This window comes from Hibiscus syriacus, unplaced genomic scaffold (genome assembly GCF_006381635.1).
Source record: "Hibiscus syriacus cultivar Baekdansim isolate YM2019G1 unplaced genomic scaffold, ASM638163v2 tig00110988_pilon, whole genome shotgun sequence".
Lineage (NCBI taxonomy): Eukaryota > Viridiplantae > Streptophyta > Magnoliopsida > Malvales > Malvaceae > Hibiscus > Hibiscus syriacus.
The window spans coordinates 334,204-350,758 of NW_024062942.1; the positions used below are offsets into that span (position 1 = coordinate 334,204).

General features: G+C 36.8%; 1 pseudogene; it reads right to left on the bottom strand.

The window, feature by feature from the left end:
* LOC120148937 overlaps positions 1-6,887 on the bottom strand; it is a 39,265-nt pseudogene extending 32,378 nt beyond the window's left edge.
* Between the last annotated feature and the right edge of the window lie 9,668 nt (positions 6,888-16,555).

The window sequence follows — 16,555 nt, forward strand, 5'->3', positions numbered from 1 at the left end:
ATATGGTTGGTTGTCCCTTATTCTCATATGTAATGGGGTAAGGGGAGGTAAGATAGTAGATTGCCCCTAACACCAGGTTGAGAGCAGCTTCCGTAGAAGACCTCCGAATTATGAAATGCCCTCATATACTACCTTATAATCACCTAAACTAATAAAAAAACCATTAATTCAAGTTAAATATTAATTTAATTTTTGGTTCGAATTAATTTGTAAATTTAATTTTTTGTTTCAAATGAATATTTATTTGAATTGTAAGTGTTATTAATTTAACTTTTCGATTCATACTTATATTAATTTGAATCTTCACAATCCCGTTAAATTATTGATATGATATTGACTAATTAAATAATGACATCATTAAATTCCATTTGTTATAATTTGTTTTTTATTAAAAGGAAAAAAAAGGGAGAGATGCTTCCATGGGACTTATTAAAAAATCATATACAAATTAAAAAGTCAATACAATTTTAAAATTTTGTAAAATTTAATGGTAAGTTTATACAGTAAACTTTTATAAAATATTTTATTTTTACTTTATTATTATCATAATAAAATACAATATTAATTGCCCGCATAATTGAGAAAAATTGAGTGAAAATAAAATATTTTATTAAAATTTACTGCATAAACTTACCATTAAATTTTACGAACTTTAATGATATAAAATACAGTAAAAGTTCGTTAAGAAAATGTCGCCTCAACTTTTAATTCCTCGCCTCAACCTTATCTTATATTTATATTAATTCCATTAAATTTATTTGGGAACAAATTTGTAATTTTCAAATGTATTTTTAGTTAAAATTTATTTTGACAACAAAATCAATATGAAACATATAAAAAATAAAAAAAAAATTACGGTAAAAACGGTGGTTCCAAACCAACCACAAAAGTTAAAATTTGTAATTTTTTCATTTTCAACTTTGTATTTGAGAACAAATTATAATTTTACCCTTATTAATGTATGTGATACACTCAATTATGTATTTACATTTTATTTTAATAAAATTTAATATAACATCCTTAAAAATAATTTATAACTTAATAATTTATTTTTATTATTTAAAATTAAATATAATTCATGGTTTATAATTTTATATATATTGAATTATTAATAGTGGGTTATAAAATATATTTTATTAATGAGATATCTTAAAATATTTGCTATATTTTATTATAGTTTATTAAATGATATATTTTATATATCATAGTATTAATAAGTGTAAATATAATTTAAGTTTTATATTTTTAATTTACAACATAATGTTTGTAATGTACATTTTATTTTTTTAAACTCACTTTTTAATAATAATTTCAAACAACTAAATTTTAAACTGCACTTCAACTTCACTTTTAAAAATTCTTTTTTACCGTACTTTTAAAAATTACTTTTTAAAAACCTACCAAACTGGCCCTTAATTTCAAAGTTTATTGCGTCATATCATCATTAGATTTTCAGGGTTTTACCTTTTACTCTCGATCGTTTGGCTATATTAAGGTTTTTTGTCTTGAAACTCCAGATAGATCAAATCGTTTTCTAACAACAAACTATCAATGTTGTTCATCAATGGCGACATTGGAGCGTACGTTGGAAGAGCTTAATATCGAGGATGAAAAGGAGGAAGCCATATTGTTAGATCAACAGGACGACGTGGGAGGCTTACTTTCCAAAATTACCTTGTAGAGATGTTTCTTACATCTAGTTTGATATTTTTTCAAGCGATGCAAACAACGATGGCGAATGTATAGAGACCAATTAGCGGGATTTCTTTTACCGAGTTGGGAGAAGGAAGGTGCTTTTTTTTTTGTCTATACCATGACGGAGATGTTGAAAGAATTGAAAGCAATGGCCCATGGTACTTTAATTCACATATTTTTGGTTTTCCACAAGTTATAACAAAGAGAAGACCCAAAAATAGCACCCCTTCACACAGTTGATTTTTGGGTTCAATTTAATGATTTGCCAACATGTAATATTTCAGAACCTATAGCGAGACAACTAGGAAATTTCGTTGGCAAATTCCTATTGTACGACACAAAAGCAGAATATATGGGTTACAAAGGAAGCACGAGGACAAGGGTGAGAATTGATGTGCGTTATCCTCTCAAAAGGAAGAAAAAACTAGCGCTGCCAAATGGTAATCCATCTATGTTTCTTTTTAGTATGAAAAACTACGATTGTTTTGCCATCTGTGTGGAAAATTAAGGCATGGAGAGGGTTTTTGTCTAATTAGATTGGTGAAGGATAAGTCTATGCTCGTTCCTTAATAGGATGCCTTGTTAAAAGCTCCACCAAGATCCAGAGCTTTTCAAATCAGTCCGTGAATTCAAATTGAGATCATAACAACATCAGATATGGGGGCAGCGAACATTGTCAAATGTAAGAAGTAGGCAAGGCTCCCACGTCTCAGGAGATGAATAGAGGTAATAAGGAGGCAAGGGGTGTAATGGAATGGGTAAATCCTATACTGAAAAAGCTCTCGATTGAAAAAGAAAATAAATCGAGTGATGGAAATAGTTTAGATATGGACATGACGAGAGTGGAGGAAGAAGAACCATTGGAGAAAGATGAGGGATTGAAGGACAGAGGCATTCACATTCAACAGTTTCAAGTTCGACAAAACTTGATTCCGAGAATGCAAACAGCTTGAGATCGGTAGGTCTGCAAATTCAGGTCAGCCAGACGCAATGAAACTCTTAAGTTAGAATGTTCGGAGCTTAGGTCAGCCCCGTACGGTTAATCGTCTCTAACACATGTTGCGAGACATTAACTCATCTGTAGTTTTTTTCTTAGAAACAAAACTATAGAAGACACGAATGGAGAGATTAAGGCGATCGTTGGGTTTTTCTAGTGGGATTGGATTGAAGTGGATGCTAGGGGGAGTAGTGGCGGGCTATTCATGGCTTGGAGGGGTCCATATGATCTTTATTCCGTGTTCCTGTTTGATATCACATATCGATGTGATTATTACAAACAAGGAGGAGAATATTAACTAGAGGTGCACAAGCTTTTATGGTGCAACAGAGGAAAATAGAAGACGACAATCTTGGGACTTGTTAAGTCAGCTGGCGGATGATTCGAATCTCCCTTGGATAGTCATTAAAGATTTTAATAAGATGTCGAAGAGAATAAAATAATATCCCCAAGAGATTGGACAGAGGAGTGGCGAGTTCAAGTTGGCGGAATTTATTTCCACACCACAAATTATCTCACTTATAACACTCTTATCAGATCATTGTTCGTTATTACTAGATTCGGTGGGAGAGAAATTAGAAGGTAGACATTGACACTTTAAATTTGAAGCAACTTGGCTAATGAGGATTCATATGAGGCGGAGGTTGAGAAGATTTGGACAACGACTACAGTATCAGTTTCAAAAATATTAGAGCGCATGAAGGAAGGTCTGGAGAACTGGTTTCGAAAAATCAGGCATGAGAGAGGTATAATGGAGAAGGACTTACGAAGGCGACTAGATGAATTGATGGAGCTAGACCCCACAAATGCGTCTTTAGGAGACACTACAGAGGTGAAACTGCAACTAAATATGGAAGCTAATATGATAAAGTTGTATTGGGAGCAGAGGGCAAGGGTGAACTGGTTGAAACATGGGGATTACAATACAAGTTTTTTTCATAGATTTGTGTCCCAAAGAAAGAGAAAAAATCAGATCAGGACAATGATGGATGAAGATGGCGAGAAATAGGAGGATGAGATGCTTATCCAAATATTGCTAAAGAATACTCTGTGTAGCTGTTCGAATAAAACTAAACATATTTTGATGAGGCACTATTTTGTGGAAGTTGAAAATAGGATCACTGTGAAAATAAACAACCTTCAAAAACCCTTCACGTATTACAATGTTACCAAAGCAGTAAAGGCGATGAGCCTTCTAAAAGCATCAGGAGAATATGGATTGGGTGCAGTATTTTACCAAAGGTCATGGTATGTTGTGGTGCCCAAAGTCGCAAAGTTTTGTGTGGATCTGATAAATGACAGCAAAGACATGGCAGTGATCAACCAAACACACATTGTTTTTATCTGAAAGGTGAAAAGCCCAACTCGAATGACACAATTTAAACCAATCAGTTTGTGTAATGCAATTTACAAGATTGTCTCCACGATGCTTGTTCATCGTATGCAGAAGTATCTACACATTTGTATAGACGAAGCTCAGAGTATGTTTGTACCAGAGAGATTGATCACTGACAACAAAGTTACGACCTATGAAATTCTTCACTCTTTCTAGAAGAAAAGAACAGGAAGAACAAGTTATTTTGCATTGAATCTTGATATGAGCAAAGCTTATGATAGGGTGAAGTGGAAGTTTGTTTCACGGATGATGGAAAAAATAGGTTTTTCTCCCCATTGGATAAACCTAATTAATTGATGTGTCTATACGGTGTCATATGTGGTGGTAATAAATGGTTGAGTGGGCGAACAGTTTCATCCTCAACGTGGTTGGAGACAAGGTGATCTCTCAGTCCGTACTTATTCTAGATATGCAACGAATGACTCATTTCTCCTAAAACGAGCTGTAGAAATAGATTCATTGAAGGGGGTCTGAATAAACAAGTATGTTCCATGTCACACATCTTTTGTTTGCGAATGATTGTCTAATATTTGAGGAAGCAATAGCAAGGTGGCGGGATAACTACTAAAGGATATTGTACGGGTATATGGCAAGAATTCGGGTCATGTTATTAATAATCAGGCTTATTTTTTAATTCTAATATGTGTGATTCGAATATGGAAGATGTTCACAGGATAATGGAAGTAGTGTTGCAAATTTCGAATGGTATTTGAGTATTCCAGCATTTGTCGGACGGAGTAAAGAGCAAACCTTTATCTCTTTAAAGGACAAATTCTAGTCTAGAATTAAATCATGTAGTACCCTGTCGCTATCACAAAGGAAGAAGGAAGTTTTTATTAAATCAGTGTTGCAAGCTCTACCGCTTTATGCGATGAATTGTTTTCTTTTGCTAAAAACGTAATGTGTAGAATTAGAGAGTATAATGAAGAGGTTTTGGTGGTATAAATCGAAGAAAAAGAAGGGGATGCATTGGTGTACCTGAGATAAGTATGCTAAAAGAAAACGGGGGAATGAGATTTCGAAATTTTACGAATTTTAACATTGTACTCCTCACAAAACAGGTCTGGAGGATTCAAAGCAATCCCAATTCCTTAGTTAGCCGCATGTTACGGCCAAGTATTTCCACTCTACAAATTTCCTCAATGCGACCTTGGGCTCGCAACCATCCTATATATGGAAGAGCATATGGAGTTCTAGAGGGCTTTTAGAGAAAGGAAGTAGATGGAAAGTGGGAAATGGCCTTAACGTCTCCATTTGGAGTGATTATTGGCTACTAGGAAGGACACCAAGGAAGATTAGTTCAACAAGGAACGATGAATTTGATCGAGTGGTTGATTTAATCAACCCGAATACAAGAAAATGACGTGCAGATGTAATTGACATATTTTCAATGTTGAGGAGGCAACAGACATCAAAATGATTCCAATATCAACGTTTGATCAACACGATGTGCAAGTATGGAGTTGTGAACATACTGGTGAATACGCTGTTCGAAGTGGCTACAAATTATTAATTGAAGATGTCAGTAATTTAGATATTAATTTATCTGCGTTACAGAAGCTTTGGATATGCAACTGTTAAAGGAAAATCATTATAAATGCATGGAAACATTATCACGACTATGGACCAAAAGACGGGTGCTATTCAACCGCAGGATTACCAATAACCCGCATTGCCCATTATGCCAGGATGAGACTGAATCAAGCATTCACATTTTGAGAGATTTTTTACTTGCTAAAGCAATATGGCATAGTTTACAATACCTGTGGCCTCCTCGGAGTGGCTGATGGAATTTCAAGGAGTGGTTGAGCTGGGTTTTTAAAAACACCTCAAAGCAAAAAACATACAGAAGTTATAGTGGGTATTTGGACACTGTGGTATGCTCGAACATTCGAATTCATGAAGGAAAGTTCATGCAAAGTGATGAAGTAGTTACCCTGATCCGAAGTAAAACTCAAGCGCTTGAAAGGGTAAACGGAATAACCATGGGCCACCACTATCGGGGTGAAGTTAGATGGTCCCCCCTTCATATATGGTGAAAGTAAGCTATGATGCAAGCTTCAAACAAACAGAGAAGAGATGCCAAACGAGAGTTATTATTAGCAGGGTTAAAAAAAACGTTCCGCGACCGTGATTTGTCCGTGACATAGTGGTTTTACCGCCTTCCGAGCTCCTCGTTACACCCGCAATAGCGTCCGATAGCACCTGCGATGGCCACAACTACGGTAACCTCGAAATAATTAAAAACGCGACCGCGATTTGAATCGCTGATTATCAGAAATCATTTAGGGCTAGAGATGGGTGCATGCAGCAGGGTTACCTCTAGAATTCCTACGGTGTTCGCGGCGATTCATACACTGCAATTTGCGTCAGACCTGGGCTTCAATCGAGTAATTTTGGAGGGTGATTTTCGAGCGGTGACGGAGAAGCTCAACACACCAAACCCGGACAACTAAGAGATTAGCGCACTTATCTTGGAAGTGAAACATAGATCCAGAGCTTTCTAGTATTGTGCATTCCGTTTTACCCCTCGTGAAGGAAATAGAACAACCCATCAAATGACCAAGACAGTGGCAATAGGAGAAGAACAATATTGGGTGGAGGAAACCCCAGAGAAAGCGACGCATCAGGTATCTGAAGACAGGAGGTGTATCGACCCACCTTAGACCCAGGATGAAACAACGGCGACGAGGATCTATGGTTCATGGAACCTTATCACAACGGAGCATCAGACGAACGAGTATACAGCGGTGAGGAGACAAAACGGCCGGACGGAAGAAGTTTCCTTTTGTTTTCAAGTATAAATATCAGCTTTTTGTTTTTTTCGAACATACGCATCTTTTTAAGTTTTTAATAATATCAGGCGGTTTATTTAAAAAAAAAATATTGCGTCCTTTAAAAAAAATGAACAAGTTATAATATGAGAAAATAACTTCAGTGATCAAAAATCTCATATAATATACGATTTTAATTAATTTTTTTCGGATTTGTCAAAATGACCAATAAAATCGCAATGCGATCGCTAATTCGCAACGCGATCTCCATTATCGCAAATCAATTTCCAAATTCGCAACGCGATTATGACTATCGCAATGCGATTTTCCAATTTCGCGTTACGATTTTCCCAATTCGCAATGCGAATAAGTAAATCGCAATGCGAATTTGGAAAATCGCAATGCGATACTGACTATCGCAATGCAATTTTCCTAATTCGCATTGCGATTTACGTATTCGCGTTGCGATTTTCATAATTAGGAAAATCGCAATGCGAATTGAATCTTACTATCGCGCGATTTACATAGCGCCATCGTATTAACGCGTATTTTTTTTCAAATTCCAAACACGAATTTTTTCATAATAAATCGGAAACTAAACCGTCCACAGTAATCGCAACTCATAACCTCAAACCTAAAATCACAACACTCAGTCCCATCTCCATCTCTCACTCTCTACGGCGAAATCCGTCCCCATCTCTGAAGATTTCCGTCCCCATCGCCGGCGAAATCCCTCACAACCATTCACAGTCAAAAATCCCTCACAATCATTCAGAAATGGAAAATCAAACTCCGAGGGTTAGTTTTGTTTTATTTTTATTTTGAAATTTTTGCATTATTTTAGGTTTTTCATATTAAGATTGATGATAAGTTTACTGGTAATTTCAATAATAGATTAACCATTTCACTTAGATTTCTTATTAAATTCATTCGATTGCTGCCAATACTGCTAAACTGTTTAGCCTGTGAAGTTAGTATTTGTCTTTGTTTTGTCTTTTGGTTGAAGTAATGCAGAAGAAGAATAGTTTCGAGAATGAAAATCGCAACGCGGAAATAACTATCGCAACGAGAGAATCGCAACGCGAAATAAAAATCGCAACGCGAAACCAAAATCGCATTGCGATTTTCATTTCGCGTTGCGATTTTCATTTCGCGTTGCGATAGTCATTTCCGCGTTGCGATTCTCATTATCTCGTTGCGATTTTCATTTCAACCAAAAGACAAAACAGTGTTGCAAATTTTAGTTTCAAGAATAAACTACTATTTATGTTTATTGTTTTTTGTATATCTTGACAGTGTAGTTTTTGGTATATCTAACTTGGTATGTTTATTGTTTTTGTAGAAATTTTTTTCGGCTTCATTGACATTAAGGAATAAAGTTAGCCTAGCCACTACAATTGCTTCGAAGCTTTCACCTGCACAAAGAAAATTGTTTGAGGAAACCTGCTTCGGGCCATGGCTGAGAGTACAGCATCCGGGTGGAGATGCTAATTTGATCCATTTGTGGCTTCAGACCATGACTAGCGATCTACCCGACAGTATACAACGTGGTGAGGAAGAGATATGGTTTCATTTTCTACCGGCGTATACTTGTTTTGGGCGGAAGGAGTTCTGCTTAATCACTGGTCTACGATTCGGACACGATGATGTAGGCCGATACACTCGTCATATCACCCGCCCATCATGGTTATCCAGGGTTTTTCCTGATGAGTCAATAGAGAAGCCGAACTTACACGTTGACGACATGAAGAAATTGTTTAATAAGAAAGATGATTTTACTCGGATGAATAACATCGATGTTGTCCGAGTATGCCTTCTACTACTTTTGTATGCCGGCTTTTTAGGCAGAGAGGCCAGACAACCTATTCCTCAGGAGCTAATATTATTGGTAGAGGACCTAAATGCATGGAATTTATTTCCGTGGGGTTCGTATATATGGAAAGCTACCTGGACTAAGTTTATCGTCTGCCTTTGATGACCGCAAAAGTTTGCGGGGCGATGGGTCGAAATACACTTTGTCAGACTTTGTTTGGGCCTTTAAGGTAAGAATTTCTATATAATGTTTTCAAAATTATAATTAATTATTTAACAATTACTAATGTTTGTTATTATATTGTTTGTAGATTTGGATATTCGAGGCCTTTCCCGCCATGAAGACATATGCAATAAAAACTTCAAATGATATTCCCAGGGCTATTTCCTGGAAGAGGAAACGTCTGTTGGATTGGGAAGACTTAATACCATATGCGACAATAAATAATGTAAGTTAACACAAATACTATCATATATAAACAAGTTATTAATAGTAGACGTTTAACTTTGTTTGAGTTTTTATATTTTTAGGAGGCCAACATTCTATTAATGAGACTGACACCCACGGAGGCTGAGCTTGCCACTGATTGGTGGCAAGCTAGTCAGCGTTTTCTTGATGGCACGAATGATGAGCAGCCTCCACTTCCTCCACTTCGAGAGCCATCACCTCACCCCAGAGCCATCACCTGATCGACCCGACTATACACCTCTACAATGAGAGCCATCACCTATCCCGTCACATCATTGAGCCTCTTCTCCACCATCACCTCATGATAGGCGACCGGCAAAGATGCCACGACTTCTATCTCCCTGTTCTCCACCTCCACGGGATGAGTCAAGGGAGTTACGTGATGAGGTCAATGCCTTGCGTGAGGAGATCGGTACTCTACGCGATAACGATGGTGCATGGCGTGTGGAGGTGTCTACTTTACGTGGTGAGGTTGCTGCTCTACGTGAGATGGTAGTATCGTTGTAGAATGAGGTTCATACTCTACACAACGAGGTAAGTTTAAGATTTTCCATATTTAACTTGATGATAAATTTACTCGTAATTTCACTTAAATTAACCATTTCACTTAGATTGCTTAGTAAATGTATTCGGTTGCTGCCAATTCTGCTAAACTGTGTATTCTTTAACACTGTGAAGTTAGTATTTGTCTTTGTTTTGTCTTTTGGTTGAAATTTTGAAATATATTTGTCTTTGTTTTCACTGTTTAAATATCATGTCTGTTTATTTACTGATATTTGTATTTAATTATTTAGCGGACCGATAAGGTGGATGCTTTAGTCGGGTTTTTCTTGCACGACAGAGTTCACGCATCAGACGGCGTGCACGTGCTATTAAGTCTCCGTATACCCCAATAGTGCAAAGACACCGTAAGAAGAAGCCTGACTCGCCTGTCATCCCTCAAGAGTCCACTCCTATCGTTGAAGAGGCCCCTATCATTCCTCGAGAGTCTCCTCCCACCGTTCAAGAGGCCACTGTCATCGTTGAAGAGGTCCCTCCCACCATTCAAGAGCCCGATTCACATGGCGTCATATGTAGGATTCTTGAGAAACCCTCTGACGTGCCGAACATGATGGATTCAAGTTGGCTCTCGTATGAGTTACCAGCCAGTACCATACCGGTATCTGAAGTGGAGAGGAAACAACTACCGGACACAATTCTGGATAACACCCTTTGGGCTAAGACCGCAGTTGATTTTTATCTACATGAGCGAAGCCAGGGGTATTTCACTAACATATGCAAGCTCAACGATGATATCTATTTGTTGCTTGATCGGTCTTGGTGGGGCGTATTATTAGGGGTCGAAGACAATGGCTATTTCGATGGAGGGGTAAGTCTTATATTTTTCTTATATTTTAATTTGATAATTTTTTTAAAATTTATGTAAGTTACTAATATATGTCTTTTTTTGTAAAACAGCATATCGATGCGTGGGTGTCACGTCTTCTAATAATTAGGAAACTTAAGGAAAATAAAAGAAATACACGATATACAATTATGCCGACGTCTTTTAACGCCGTTCACTTGAAGAATCAACGAGATGAATCATTTGCGTTGGGCAATGGACAAGCTAAACTTTATCCTGCATGGTGGGAGGTCGATAAGGTTAGTGTTTATTTTAGATTGAGTTTAAAGGTATTCATAAATAAGTGCGCAAATGAATGAATTATTACTTATGATTGCAGGTGTTTAACCCTGTTTTGGAACGTAACCATTGGCTTCTCGTCGAGCTTCAGATCTCATCCCTTAAGGCAATAGTATATGACAGCATGATAAATTACATATCATTGGCTGATTTAAGAGATATTATTAAGGGATGGAGCTCTTATTTGGCTAAATTCTTGGATGCGATAAATTATTGGACTCGTTCTGGAAACAATAAGCCAAAGAAGCTCAATATTACAGTTAGCAGAGACGACCGCACCACAACAAACGAAAGGACCCAGAGGGGATTGTGGTCCTCTCGTATGCTTGGTGTTGGACCGTTTGATCACAGGAAGTATAAAGTATCTACCTCTCACCGATATAGATAGAGTTGCAGTAGGCTTGTGGTTTCGACATTATATGGCTAGATCGATATATACGAGACGCTGCCTACATGCATCCGCGTTATAAAAATGTCCATAAACAATTGGTATGTTTATAGGCTTGTGGTTTGAAAATGTTTGGTTAAGTACCTAGAATTCAATAATTTGCTGTTTGTAGGTTTTAGATGTGTAGAAAGTATTGTTTGAGCAAATGTTTGGTTTATGCAGGTTAATCTCAGAAGTGAGCTGCGTGAAAATGATGTATGGCTGCAAAAGTTGATTCAATAGTAGAAGTGTTATTTTCTCTAAGAATTATTGCTTATTTTTTGATTGTTTAATTGATTTGTAAAAGGTGATTTGTAAAAGTTGATTTGTTTAATTGATGTTAACATAATTCTTATTTGTGCTTGTTTAATTGATTGAAATGTAATGGTTGATTTTGTTGATTTCAATCTGCATTATGTTGAAGGCAAAAAGTACTATCGCAATGCAAAATGAAAATCGCAACGAGGGAATCGCAACGCGAAATGAAAATCGCAACGCGAATTTAATTTCGCGTTGCGATTTTCATTTCGCGTTGCGATTCCCTCGTTGCGATTTTCATTTCGCATTGCGAAATTCGCGTTGCGATTTTCATTTCGCATTGCGATTCTCTCGTTACGATTTTCATTTCGCATTGCGATAGTAATTTCCGCGTTGCGATAGACATTAAGATGATTGCCTATTAAGTGATAACAACTGAACAGATCATAGCAATTTTCAAACTCAAGTTACTAATACATGCCTAACTGAAAATGTTAAAAGTTCACACATAAAATCTACATAATACAACGTTTGCATTTAAAAATCACCTAAGTTAACAGTCCCAAAAGGTGAAGACAGTTGTGATTGGGATTTTAAAGATGATTGCGATTTTGATTGCCTTTTTCTTGACACCATATGAGCTTTGGATTTTGATGATGATCCATATTTTGGTAGAGGAAAAGATGATTGTGATGGCACTGGTGATCTACATGTCAACCTTGTATGACCACTTTCCTTGCACCGACTACATGTCGATCTCTTCTTCTCTTCACCCTTAGACGGTATACGATCGTGACTTTTTGGTCGGCCAGGTAGCCTTCTGTCCATGGCTGGTGGAAAAACTGTTTGTAAGTCACCTGGTATGTCCCACTCAGAAGGATGTGGAATAGGGTAGACAATCTCGGCATAAGTCTGTCGATATACTTCTGTAGTGTAGCAATCCATAGCGTATGTGCTTGAATCATCTTGGTTTAGATGAAGAGCAACTTTTATAACATGGCCACACGGATAACCAGATGTTTGCCATTTCATACAACTACACGTCCTTGCATTTAGATCGACAAGCTCATTTAAGTTATTATCCAGTACTTCAAACAAAGTGTTTGAACATGGTTCAACTCTCCATGACGTTGACTTCACAACACGTTTCGTTATCTTTTTTTCAGTCCATGGTGTAACACGATGTTCCAATGTTCCTGTAAATTTAAATAAATAATACTTAGTAAAATATGATAAGTTACGAATTCAAAGAAATAATACATGCATGGTTTCTTTTCTTGTAGTACCACTGTTGAATAGAGGCTCGAAAAAACTCCATTAATATAGTAATGGGTAATTTTCGGGAATGACGACTTAGAGCGTTGATTGATTCTGCACTATTAGACGTCATGAAACCATATCTTGCTCCAAGTTGATGTACTCTTGACCATCTTTCAAACCCGACATCTTCTAGTGTTTGAGCACACTGAGGCAAAACACGTCTTAAACAGTTTATATGCTTATTGAAATCCACTTCCCGATAAGCTTTTACAGCCTTCCAGTATGTCCATTTGTGTTTTTTTATACCAGCAGACCTTGATTTTAGATTTCTATACAAATGAACACCACAAAGTCCATGAAAAGCATCTGGGAAACACCTTCTAACAGCGTTGTCAATTGAGTTTGCCCTATCAGATATGTTTGTCAGATTGCTAATAGGACCTATGCAATCCCTAAGATGCCCCATAAACCATGTCCATGAATCAGAGGTTTCAGATTTGCCAACCCCGTAAGCTATTGGCAATATCCCATTGTTAGCATCCATGGCTACTGCTAATAAGTTTACTCCAAGGTATCGACATTTCAAATGTGCTCCGTCAACTATAATAACTGGGCGCATGCAAGTAATAAACGAACGAATCTACAAAATAATATACACAAGAAATATAATCATTTAAATGTGAAATGCATGTAACTAACAGAAATGAGTCAACAGAATTATATTGATTTACTAACCGCAACACCAATGGCGATAAACAGCAACTCAAAGCGTCCATCTCTATCTGTTTTGATATGAGTTACTGACCCAGGATTTTTCAGCTTTAAATTGTGACAATAAGCCGGCAGTTGGGCAAACGATGCTTCTGGCGACCCCCTCAACAATTCCAAGGCATAACATTTGGCTCTCCAAGCTTGAGAATATGATACTAATATTGAACCGAGCATCATGCCAGTCATAATTTCATGTCCCGATATACCCTGCCATTCAAAAACATTAACTCAGCCAGAAAACCACCCAACACCTTTTTGTTTGCCTGTCTATGGTGAGGAAAAACTTGGGTTCTTGAACATGTATGTTTATCAATAAAAGTCCTAACTTGAAACATTTTGCAATATTTTATCCTCTTTGCAATCATACGCCACGTACAGTTTTTGTCAATCATACACCTTGTTTCGAAACGATCTTTGCTTGATTTGTTAACTTTTAGTTGATAGCCATCTTCCACACATTTCGTATACAAAGCTATCTTCAAGTCTTCATTTGTATCAAAACAATCATCTTTCTTGATACGAATAACTTTTGTGTAACAATCAACTGCTTTCTTTACCAACTCTTCTTCCGGTATCTGAAGTAATTCTGGCATATTCCAATTATACTCCCGTGGCATTTTCTTTTCTTCGGGGACTTTTTCTTCTTCTTTTTCTTCTTCTTTTTCTTCTCAGGATTATGAATTACAGAATGGATGTTCAACATGTTCATTCACAGCCTCTACTTCCTCCTCATTATCATCAACAACTTCCTCGGCAACGGTTGTTTCATCATCAAAATTCGGGTATTGACCAATATCAAATCATTACACGCAGGGTCTGTTTCTTCTTCTGAAACATCATCAAAATCCGAGTATTGACCAATATCAAAGTCCGGGTATTGACCAAGATCAAATTTCGAATACTGACTAGTACTCACAATTTTTTCTGTTGGCTCATCATCGTCTAATTGGTCAATACGAAAACCGGAATTTGGTGCTGAAAGTTGATTGGGATTTGGATTAGAAAGGTTGTGGGTTTTGAGAAAAAACTTAGTTGATTACTACCCGCTACTGACCCAACAATACTACTTCTAGGTTCAACAACATACAATGTAACATCACTTGAAACACTAATGTAAGCAATGAATCGTTCAACATCTTCTTTGTCGGTTAACAAATAAACTTTACCATTCCTCTGATAATATAGCCTAAATCCACTTAGGGGCTCTAAATTCAATTTCTTTGAAACACGTAACATTAGAGTTTCATAAGTTAACTTTTTTAATGATAGTTTTAGTTGAAGATTCATGGGTAAAGGCATATATTGTAAAACACCATGAACATTCTCCCATGACCCTCCAAAACACAAATCTATCCAAACATGATCAACATTAGATGATTTCATGGTTGTAAATTAATTTACTAAACAAACGAGCTGCGAAACTAAGACATGTTGCCGGATGTAGGAACGGATATAGGAACGGATGTCGCCGGAGAGAGTGATAGATGGAGATGGAATGAGTTGTGATTTAGGGATTTAGGTTATGAGTTGTTGCTTCTGCGTAGATATATACACACAAAAAATTTGTGTTGCGAAACTAAAACCTATTGCGAACTTTGAAAATCGCATTGCGATTCTGTATTATCTCGTTGCGAAAGTAAGTATCGCGTTACGATTTTCCTAATTCGCAATGCGAATAAGTAAATCGCAATGCGAATTTGGAAAATCGCAATGCGATACTGACTATCGCAACGAGATAATACTCGCAACGAGATTTTTCGCAACGAGATTCTGAAAATCGAAATCATCTTCAAAATCCCAATCACAACCGGCTTCACCTTTTGGGACTGTTAACTTAGGTGATTTTTAAATGCAAACGTTGCATTATGTGTATTTTATGTGTGCACTTTTAACATTTTCAGTTAGGCATGTATTAGTAACTTGAGTTTGAACATTGCTATGATCTGTTCAGTTGTTATCACTTATTAGACATTCATTTGACTATCGCAACGCAAAATGGCTATCGCAATTCGAAATGAAAAATCGCAACGCGAAAATGGCTATCGCAACTAGAAAATCGCAATGCGAAATGAAAATCGCATTGCGATTTTCTCGTTGCGATTTTCATTTCGCATTGCGATTTTCATTTCGCATTGCGATTTTCTCGTTGCGATAGTCAGTTTCGTGTTGCGATAGTCAGTTTCGTGTTGCGATAGTCTGTTTTGCCTTCAACATAATGCAGATTGAAAATCAACAAATCAACAATTACATTTCAATCAATTAAACAAGCACAAATAAGAATTATGTACACACCAATTAAACAAATCAACATTTACAAATTATTTTTTACAAATCAATTAAACAATCAAAAAATAATAATAATTCTTATTTCCTCATCAATTATTGAATCAATGAATCAACTTTTGCACCCGTACATCCATTTCACGCAGCTCACTTAAGGATTAACCTGCAAAAACCAAACATTTGCTCAAACAAGACTTCCTACACATCTAAAACCTATAAACAGCAAATTATTGAATTATAGGTACTTAACCAAACATTTTCAAACCAAAAGGAGTATATATGTTAACAAAACTTGCATTTGACTTACCAATTAACAATGGATACTTTCATAACGCGGATGTAGGTAGACAGCGTCTAGAATATATCGCTCCAGCCATATAATGCCGAAACCACAAGCCTACTGCAGCTCTATCTCTATCGGTGGGAGGTAGAAACTCTGTGCTTCCCGTCGTCAAACGCGCCAAGCACATGCATACGAGAGGACCACAATCCCCTCTGCCTCCCGGCGATTATTGTGGCACGGTCTCGTCTCTGACAACTGTGACATTGAACTTCTTTGGCTTCTTGTGTCCAGAATGAGTCCAATAATTAATCCCATCCAAGAATTTAGCCAAATGAGAGCTCCATCCCTTGATAATATCTCTCAAATCAGACAGTGATATGTAATTTATCATGATGTCATATACTATTATCTTCAGGGATGGGAGATGAAGTTGGACGAGAAGCCAA